Here is an 11,529-nt window from a genome sequence, read left to right on the forward strand (position 1 = left end):
GGAACGGCCAAGCATATATATATATATATATATATATATATTATTTCTCATATAATATGTTTCTCATTTGCGTGAATTTTCGCATAAACTTTTAAGATAATGTTCTTACATAGATAATGTATAAGGCGTATAATATAAATGAAATCCCTCCGAAGAACTTTTATTTTAAAGATTGGATTTTTACTATTCAAAGACCAATCATATTGATTCATAGAGGCAAAAAACATCAAATATGCTAGCGATTGATTGTGCTACACAACCTTACGGAAAAAGGTTCCTTCTCTGAAGAAATATAATTTTTTTTTCTCGAGCGTGGTTTTTTTGACTATCAAAATACGAAGGACAGTCGCAGTCTGGAAAATATGGCCCCAGTAACTTAATCAGGACAGCGGTCGAATTAGTAAGGTATTCACATTTTTACATTATTTTAAACTTAATTTTAAATGGCATCTTACAAAATTTGAACGAAATCGACCGTATATGTATCTCTGAATATCTCTAAATGGATGAAACTTAAATTTAAAAAAAATAAAAAATCGGAAACTATTAATTTTTGAGGTCTTGTAAACCATTAAGATGGACATTTTGTCAGTAATCATTTGATTATAGTCGATCAAAATTAATTTAATGTGACTTTAAAATATTCTTAGGGATAAGAATGTTTTACTGCGGATTATTGATAGACGCTCTACTTCAGCATGTTTGTGCGAGTAATTATGTAACAGAGAATACAACTATTGTGTAACAATAATACACACTACCCTACAATAATGGGAGAGACACTTTCAGATTTTGACATTTTTATGAATTTCTCAAGAAATACTAAGAAGATTATTTTATAACTTTAGAGATACTTAGGTCATTCGTAGGGTTTAATTCAGCAATAGAAATTTAGTCGTCCAAGGGCCACCTTGGTATTCATTTAATTATCATTTAATTTAATATGGTAGACAAATTTTTAAAAAATTGAACTTTACAATTGTATATTTTATTTTATTGTACGCATAAAAAATTAATAGAATAACATTAATAGAATAACATTAATAGAATAATGTTAATAGAATAATTAACAGAATAATTAATAAAAATTATTACATCCACAATAAATACTAGATATTTAAATATTTGTTCAATGGTGATCAATGATTAGGAAATTCAAGTAGTTAGACAATAAATTTCAGAGAAAGTTAAGCGTCCCATGGCTGTTAAACCTACATGAAAGAGTTTCGTAGTTTTCCTCTCCATGAAACGCAAACTCAGTTCTTAAAGGCCTTTCACAAAAAAATTTGTTCCATCACTTAAATTAAGGGTTTCCTTGTATTCTGAGTTGGCTTCCATGATAAAACAGCAAATCACGTGGTATATCTTTTCCCTAATCTACGTGGTGATTAGTTTTGAGTGGAGACGTGATTTTCATTACTTTTTATAGGATGCATTAAACTCTTAATCATCTGTTTAATGTATAATAAATATATGAAAATGTTAAATATATAAAAAAATTGCTAAAATTATTCGGCGCATGCATAAAGTGAAAAAAACTACTTTAAAAGCGCATATCTTGAGTAATTTTTAAAAATTTTTTTTATATAAACTTTAAAATAGAGATTTTAATATTAATTGAAAATAGTTCCGAAAATTTTGTTGATTATTTGCAAAGTTATAGCAAAAAAAAAAAAAAAAAAAAAAAAAAAAAAAAAAAAAAAAAAAAAAAANAAAAAAAAAAAAAAAAAAAAAAAAAAATGCTGGAAAAAAAATTTATATTTTATAAAAATTTTCACATCTCCATAGGTATGTAAAGGTTAGCAAATAACAACCAAAGTTATGAATGCAAGTTAAAATCTTTTATTTCATCTATCAATCCCTCATCAATCTTTTTTTTAATCTATCATTCAAGCTAATTGCTTTATTTTTTGGCATAGGGTGTTCAAAAATACTTGGTTTCGTTCGTAATTCATTACTGGTCTTTGAAACCTTTGAAACTTTTTTTATGTATGAGAAATTCCATGACCTAAACACGACTAAAGTATTTTTAAGTATTTCTTGAGAAATAATTCTAATTGGCCTTAAACTACTTTCCTTTAATTCTGATATTCAAACTTTTTTCAATGTTTTGAGTGTCTCCCACCTCATAAATTATTGGTTCAGTTTTTATTATATTTTTCCTCTCTTTAATGTTATTTTGTGACATCTAATACGACTAATAGTTCAACTTTACTTCTGAAAGAATTTTAAAAAAGTAGTTTACGGGCGTTGTTTATGGAATATTCTATGTGTAAAAAAGGTTTCTGTAGGGGAGAGTGGGGTCAATTGTAACATTTTTTACTTAACTATTTTTAACACTATTTTTAACTAACAAAAAATCCAATATATTATTAGTATTAATTGACAGATGAAAGAAGTAGACTATCCTCTACTAGTAAAAAAAATAAATACCTTATTTCAAATGTTATTATATTAGTTATTAACAATTTTTGACAGTCGTGCACTTGTTACAATTGTCCCCACTTACGGGGTCAATTGTAACAGTTCATAAATTCAACTAAAACATAGTTAATTATACATATTATCATAGTTGTGATATATTTTTTCATTGATCAAAATAGTAGTGATATTTTAGGAGTAAAAATAATAATGAGCAGAGATCTAAAGGGTTAAACTTTTAACTTTAAAGGGTAAAAGATTTTAATTTATGCTGTGAAAGGTGACAAATAAAATAATGCACTTGCAACATAATATAAATGATATGGGAAACTATTGGTGATTCTTAAAGAGTTAAGTAATGGTTTGTAAACATAAGATTATTTATTTTCAGCTGTTACAATCGTCCCTTTACTTATTGTTACAATTGTCCCCAAGACGCCATTTCAGCTTCATTTGTTAAAAACAATGCTAGTTAATTAACAAAAAAAATTTTTTTTATTGAAATGTTAATTAAGGTGTCCACTTACATATTCGGTTACTAATTTTTATTTGTTTAAACAAAATTACTTTGTTACAATATAATATTCTAATACCAAAAAAAGTACTTGCGTGGCGTGAAAATATCTTTTGTGATGTAACTCTTTCAAAAGTACATAAAAATGGTTGCCATCAGGGGTGTACATGTAGATTTATTAAATACACCTTGTGCGCCACCTAGGAACCAAATCTAGAACCCGACACTCGAAATTTTTGCTCTGTTACAATCGTACCCTGTTACAATTGACCCCACTCTCCGCTACATATTTTTTTTGTGTATAAAATAATTTCATAGAAATTTAAAAAATTGTTTGGATTGAGCAAATTGATTTGCATTCTTTCATTTCGTATGGCAAAAACCAAACAACTATATTTAATTTATTTTGTAGTCAAAGTGGATTTTTCTGGAAGCTAATAACTTGTCGAAAAATTTATTTGTGAAAAAGAAAACTAAGTTTTAAAAAGGAAAGCTTCAGGATCAAGTTTTATGAAAAAGTAAGAAAAAAACCTTTCGGTTTGAGAAAAAAAGTGAGTTAATTATAAAACCGCATTTAACAATGTTGTACTTAATAATAATAAATAAAATTGCCGTGAAAATATTTTGTTAATACTATTAAAGACTATTGAATGATTTCTCAGTTCTGTACTGAACATGACACATGAATTTAATTTAGTTCTTTTTTTTCCAAGTCTGTATCACGGCTTGAATATCAATACATAGAAATAGTTCCAATCATAATAATCACATAAAATCCCGAAAAAAAATTTCTAATTTCTAATTATGTTTTTACGGTGCAATTACCATATTAGGTTAAATTTTTATATGTGTTCCATTTTCTAGCCTCATTTCTATAGATCATAAATTATATAGTTTGAAATTATTAATCATCATAATAATAACAACATTATGACGGATTTTGCTAAATTTAATTGACGTAATAACAGCATTCAATGAAAAATTAGATTTGAGCTACAATTAAAAAAAAAAATTCTAAAAGATTTAAAATATTTCTTTAATGTGTTTGTTAATAACGACTTCCAATGTTTAGAAAAAATGTTCTGATAATTGAAATTTTACTTAATTCTATAGTTAATTTAAAATTGCAGAAACACTACATAAATCCATTTCAATTCGCTAGACAAGCTAAGTTACTCATGAAATGGTGGTTAGTCAAAGTAAATATCTTTCGCTTCTTTCATTTTTAGAAAATTTTCCCTCTGATGGCTAAAACTTCAATCTCACCCTTGCTGAGAGGAAAAATCCTTCTTCATACCAGGCAAAATAGTAACCTCTTTATCAGGTAAGCGCCAAGAGAAAATAACTATATCATGCCAAGAGAATATTAAGCCAAACTCATTCCAGTGGAGGGGGGGGGACAACAGGATCCCTCTAACGCACCTGAAAGCAAATACCCTTATCTTGTAAGCTGAAGTTTTTGCGAGACATTCAATGAGCCGGAAAGCCAGCAACCTTAAAAATGGATAGTGAATATCATACTCTTTTCTATTAGCAAAGAATATTACATAATTCGTAGATTTATCTTTTGTTATTCCGTGGGGTGTCATGTACTTTTTAATCGATAACTTTTTGGTCTAAACTTGCATATTTTGCTTGATATTCCATACATAAATTCCCATAATAAAAAATCCCGTCAGTTAAAGCTCAACTACTGGATACTGGATCTCAAAATTTTAATTTTTAATTTAAAAAAAATCAAAAATTTTAATCGTTAAAAATTTTTGTCTAAGGAAAAAAAACGTTAAATAAAACTGGTTGCAAAATTTTTTTTTTAATTAGCATTTTAACGTACCATGGCGGATAAATGTAAAGACTTTTAACATAAATTACTCATTTATTTGGTTATTGTTTCTTTCAGTTCTTCTACAGCTCCAGTTGAGCCAATTAAAATTTTATTTTTTTGTTTAAAATGCTAGCATATGTTGTATTCATAGTTATAATCCTACTTTCGTCTTATTTGAAAAATGTTCCCGAACCTCCAAGCAAGTGCGAACATATAAGAATTAAAGCCAATATCATTTTTATATTTACACTTCATTAGTGTTGATTTATGACTATACGGTACTCGAAATACTGGAAATTCTTGCTTAAAAAAACTGACCAGAAGGTTGACGGAAGCGGCTAGTTATTTAATAAAATTTATACTATAATATATAAATATTATAGTATACACTATAATATATGGATTATAGTTTACACTATAATATATGAATATTATAGTGTCAAAATGTGATTTTTATTTTTTTATTGGAAGCAAACTTAATCCAGAAGTCATAAAAAAAATTTCCGGCTAAGTGCTTATTTATTGAGTTACAGATCTATTGATTCGGTGGTTCAATTTTTTTTCTTTCTTTCTTGTTCCTTCTTCCTTTATTCACTCGCTATATCAAGTGTCTCTCATAATACAGGATACAATAGCGTCTTTAACTTAAGATAAAAACTATATCGTATTCCTTATAAAAACATATTTCGTAAAGTACGCCCTTATTTTTTAGAATTCTTGTCTAGATCTGCGATGGCTCAGGGGATAGAGCGTTCGTCTTCCAATGAGGCGAACCGGGTTCGAATCCCAGTCTATACGAATTTCGCATCCGGCTTGCACCGACCACAGTACTGACGTGAAATATCCTCAGTGGTAGATGGATCATAGGTCAGAGTCCCCTTGCCGTCAGGCTAACCGTGGGAGGTTCTCAGGATCTTCCTCTCCATGTAACGCAAATGATGGTTAGCTCCATCAAAAAGTCCTCCACGAAGGCAAATTTCTCCCAATACTCGATCCAGGAGTTCTCTTGTCTTCTAAATTGGGTTCAAAATTACAAGGTTACGGAGATGAACATTAGTTGTCGTAAATCCATAAAATTGGGTCGGCTGTTCAACGACGGTTATAAAAAAATAAAAACAAAGACAACAAAGATTCATGGTCGCACATTTATATTTAAGGAAGAAAAAAAGGACGTAAATGCTTAATAAAGTTGTTTTATCTCTAAAAATTGTTTTTCTTTTTTCAATATAAAGTAAATAATAAATAAGAATATGTATGTTTCCAGAGAAAGAAGTAAAAAACTGCTTCTTTTTGTTGGAAAAATTGCGTTGGATTTCTTAAAATTAAAGTGTGTTTTAATAATTTTTTTTTATTTTCAAAAATTAACTAGATAAAACTTGCTTGCATAAGTGTTTTAAACGAACTCTATGTTAAATTAATGTTAACATAATTTGAAAGCATCACATAATCACAGAACTACTTCTCAGTATTGTTTTAGCATAAATATTAGTTGTGTCCATTTTATTTATTAGCGTAAAATTAACATAAAATATTTCATGGATCTTTCAAAATACTACAATGTCACAAACATTTCCTCTATCAGTTTCTTTTAAAACAGAATATCCACCATCAAAACAGAGTGTCAGACTTTGTAAAAATATTTTTAATGTTGCCAGCACAAGAATACTTATTCAGCTTTATTCTTAATACCACATAAGAGAGATATAGATAGATAAGTCATAATTTTTCCCCAATTAGGAATTGTTATATACCGGCATTCCTAATTTAAGAAATCTCTGCGTTGTCAAAAAATCGAGAATGCGCTGCATAAACAAACACACATTTGTACATGAAGGTCATTCTAGCAAGAATGCTGATTTCAGCTGCGAGCAGGACAAACTGCTCTGTTTGTATATTGAATCTCAGGACTAGAGTAGTAGGTCGATTTGCGCAGATGGATTTTCTTAGATAGTAGAACGATGATCCTTTTCCGTGTAATAATCACAGTTGAGCTTCGTAATATTTATTCAGGTGGTTCTGAAGCTACATTTATTTATTGCTTTGAAAAACACCACGTCGAATTCATGATTAGTAATTTTTTTTAGTGACAAATTTATATTACTAACTATTGTTAGCTGTCGATCAATTAATGTTAACGAAGTAAACTAATGTTAACTGACAAACTTATTTTGAATATGGGTGGTTAAAAATTACATAAATTCCAAATTTTTCTTATTAATACATAGTTATCACTAAAGCTCAAAAACCATTAATGTGCACACTATTTAGCTAATCTGAAAATTAACTTAAAGAGATCAAAGTGCATTGTACCTAGGTTATGTGCTAGGTTATGTTAACTGATAAACTTATCTTGAATATGGCTGATTAAGAACTACATAAATTCTAAATTTTTTTGAAATTAATGTATAGTTATCGCTAAAACTCAAAAACCATTAATGTGCCCACTATCTGGCTAATCTGAAAATTAACTTAAGGTGATCAAAGTGCATTGTACCTAGGTTATGTGCAGGTAAAAAAGCTTCGTTATCGTTAAATTTTAAAAAATAAAAAGTTTGTCGAAAGATTCTGTCAACTAATTTGTTGCTTGTTTGATTTATTAGCTTGATTATTTAGCCATCGGAAACATAAATATATAACATATAATATCTTTAACAATATTAATAATTTAATTGATTAAAAATAAATGACATCATGTTAAATTTTGAGTACTGAAACATTGCTGTTGTTTAAACGAAAATCTCATTTTTATTTTATTGAATGCCTAGTAGTTAACGTGCAGGTTATCTCGATAATTTGCAGATTACCTAGGTTCTTAAGGAAATTAAATAATTTTCAGCACTTCAACAGATCATTCTAGCTAATATGCACATTACCTAGATAGTCTGTAGAATAACTCATTTTTTACACTTTAACGGTAACATGTTACTGGTAATGTGTGAAAATTCCGGCATTCTATAAAATACCTAAGACATTCTAAGAATGTTACGAAATCAGTAAAAAAAACATACTTTATCTGAATAAACATACTTTCTTATTCAACTTCTCTATAATTTGAAATTTCTCCATCATTTTTAATTACATTAAATGAAATTCCGCCGTCCGCGCAATTATTTGTTCTTCCAGCCGAAAGCGGTACGACTTTGATATTTTCCATCCTAAAAAAAAAATCACTATGATTAAATCGGTAAAATTTTAATTAAAAAAAAGCATGAAATGCAAGTTACGAAATGTCTATACATCCTCGCTCATCTCAATACATGAGAAAATAAGAAACGTAACCTGTAATCAGTGCACTATTCGTAATGAAAAGCTATCAGTCCATTAGATTTAAATCTTTGTGGAATCGTATAGTTTCACGAAATTGCTATTATTTTTTGTATTATTTACTAAAAAAGTTTGTTCATTTTTTTTTTACTTTTTCAATCAAATCTGTAAAAAAAAGTATTTATCTATGTAATTCTCCATTACTGCTTGCACAACTCCGTACTCCTACCCTCTCGATCCAAAATATCGTTCAAGATTTTTAATTAGCCGGTGTGAGAGGGAAGTGAGAAAAATAATTTTTTTTCTTCTTCATTTGAACTGAATCGTCTGCATTTTAATTTACACATTGATGTAATGCAGACGATTCTGTTTTTTTTCTATTATTTATAAGACTAGCTGAATACCCGTTCTTCGTACGGGGTGAAAAAAGTTAATGATGAAAGAATCGGTATTATATATATAGAATCAACGCTACGAAATCATGTACAAAACTGAAAGAAATGTACCGGCAATATTAAGTAAGCTAAAACAATTCCATGTATTTTTTTGTAACATAATTGAAGGTCATATATGATTTGGAAATTATATAAAAAGGTTTGAGAATCTAGATGGCTAGTGAATTGTTCTATTAAATGTTCGAAGTTAGATAAATAATAACTTTTAAGTTATACAAAATGTATAGTTTGCAAAAAAACAAACCACTCTGAAAAACTTTTGATCTAATGATCGTATTCGTTCTAGGACTCAATCTTAATAGCTATAGTGTGTGACCTCAAACACATTAATCAGTGCAGAAGATATTTTAAGTTACGAAATCAGACACAAAAACGCATTTTCTTTGAATAAACGTACCTTTTTCCCAACGGATTCGGATTTCTGACCCCCCCCCCCAAAAAAATAGGGGATTGCCGCAATCTGGGATATATGGTCCCTACAGTTTGGTCAGGAGAAAGGTTCAAAGTTTTGACCCCTTAATGTTAATTTTACTTTTAGCGTATATCACCATTTCTCAAGAACTTTTTAAGCAAATGGAAAATTTTCGCACACAATTATAAAACTCGTTCTACAAAGATAATTCCATGCGAAATATAACTCTCTTAGTAAATATTTATTATTTTATTTAATAATAGTCGAAAATTTTTTGAATTGTAAGGTCTTTATCTTAAAATAATCTTTTAAAAGAATGTAATTTTAAATGGCAAAATACAAAATTTGAGCGAAATCGGTTGAATAGTTCCTGAGAAATCAAACTTTGAGTATATCGTATCTTTTAAATTCGATTTCTTATGAGCTATTCAACCAATTTCACGCAAATTTTGTATTTTAAAATTGCAATCTTTAAAATAATGTAAGAAATTATATTTTTTAAACTCATAAACTCCTTTATTTAAATTCAAATTTTTTTTAGACCGTTGTTAAATAAAATAATAAAAATTTATCAAAATTATATTTTGCATAAACTTATACTTGCATGAACGAGTTTTATAACTGAGTGCAGAAGTTTTTCAATTCGTTTAAGAAATTCTCGAGGCAATGAGAAATACGTAACACATTAAGGGGTCCACAAATTTGAACCACACTCATTTCCAAACTATTGGGACTATATCTTGGGGATAGCCGCAATCTGTATTCGTCGAAGAAAAAAAAAAAGGTATGTTTATTCAAAGAAAGTACGTTTTTGTGTCTTATTTCATGACTTAAAATATAGTCTGCAATAATTAATAAGGCGATAAGTTCCTATCGATGATAATATGGCGATTAATTCTGCATGTAGAAGTCAAAAAACGATGGCAACTGGAATAGTCATAAAGATCAGAACTCTAAATGCACTTAAAGTACTCTAGCTAGATTTAAAATGCTCGGGATTTTGGTTGATGATGGGTAGGTAGGCGCTTTATTTACGTCGCACTAGAGCTGCAAAATGGGCTGTTGGCGACGGTCTGGGAAACATCCCTGAGGATGATCCAAAGACATGCCATCGCAATTTTGATCCTCTGCAGAGGGGATGGCTCTCCTGATTTGGTAGTCCGACGACCTGAGCGCGAAGTCGAACACTTTCCGGTAGAACAGTTTAACGAGGACCGATACCGCGTATCCTCGATCCCTACACAGACTGATTCAAGGTGGTCACCCACCCGCTTACTGATCGCAGCCAGTGATGCTCAACTTCGGTGTCTTATTTTGTTCGATTAACAGTCTCAGCTAATTGTCTTTTTCTCATTATTACTTCGATCGGAGGCGCGTGCCATAGTGCACAGGAACTCCGTTGCTACTAAGCAACACTCCTCGCCTTTAACTTCAGTGTTCAACTGGGAATCGTGTGTTTACTATCAGTTCACTGCGGAACTGTGATTGATGATAAACTCGATTTTGCGATAAAATGCAGCTTGCATTCATCATGAAATGATTTAAACTTGCATTGTCTCCGGGAATGGAACCTTCTAGTTAGTCGGTAAGGATTCGAAATTTTGATGGCAAGATTTCACTGTCAGAGGACACAAAAGCAAATGAATAAAAACGTTGTAAAAATGCGGCAGTGCAAATATATCTTTGCTTACAGTAATAATTCAATTTCAGCAAGAAAAATATGTTTAAGTCGTAATACTTCAGCCATTTTTGGTGAATATATCCAATCAAAGAACAAGTTTGACAAATGTATGCGAAATCGCTTCAGAGATTAGGCACACTGACCTCAGTTATTCAGAAGCTTGTCATTGGTAGACTTGTGTCACGATAAGATTAATTCCTAAACAACTGAAAGCAGTACTTGTATGAAGTTGAATAAATACAATACAATAGCCCCAAGTTCGTTACTCATTGAGTGAATCTAAAGCAGAGGTCGCCAAAGTGGTCTATATAGACCCCCAGGGGTCTATTTAACATAAGCGGGGATCGATCCGAACAGGAAGGGTCGATTGGTCGAAGGATTATCAATATTTTTCAGATATGCGACAATTAGAAATAAAAGGAGAAGACTTGGAAATATATGCAGGTAATCTTCAAAAATAGAGCGACGATTTTAAACTGCGTTTTGTTGATTTGGAAAACATTGACATCCCTGATTGGATTACTGTGCCATTTTCTGCTCAAATTGAAAACGTGGACATCAACCTGCAAGATGAGCTTGCTGAATTATTATGGGGATTTGAAGCAAAGACGCTTTTTAAAAATTTAACAATAAGCAAATTTTGGACAAATATAAATATAATGCAAACATATGTAAGACTTTACGAAATAGCTCAGCTATTTATGATAGCATTTCCAAGTTCCTATATGGTTGAAGCAGGTTTCAGTCACGTAAATTCAATCTCAACTAAGAACAGAAATGAATTAAATGTGGAGTTTCGAGGGGATTTAAGATTAAAATTGACCAATTTTGGACCCAATATAACGAACCTTGCAGAAAAAGAAAAAAAACACCAGGCACACCCATGTCATTGGTTAAGAAGCAATAAATCCGTAGTTACTTTACTTATTATTTCTGCTTACTTATATTGGACAAATG

The sequence above is a fragment of the Parasteatoda tepidariorum genome, chromosome 2, assembly GCF_043381705.1.
Source record: "Parasteatoda tepidariorum isolate YZ-2023 chromosome 2, CAS_Ptep_4.0, whole genome shotgun sequence".
In the NCBI taxonomy this organism is placed as follows: domain Eukaryota; kingdom Metazoa; phylum Arthropoda; class Arachnida; order Araneae; family Theridiidae; genus Parasteatoda; species Parasteatoda tepidariorum.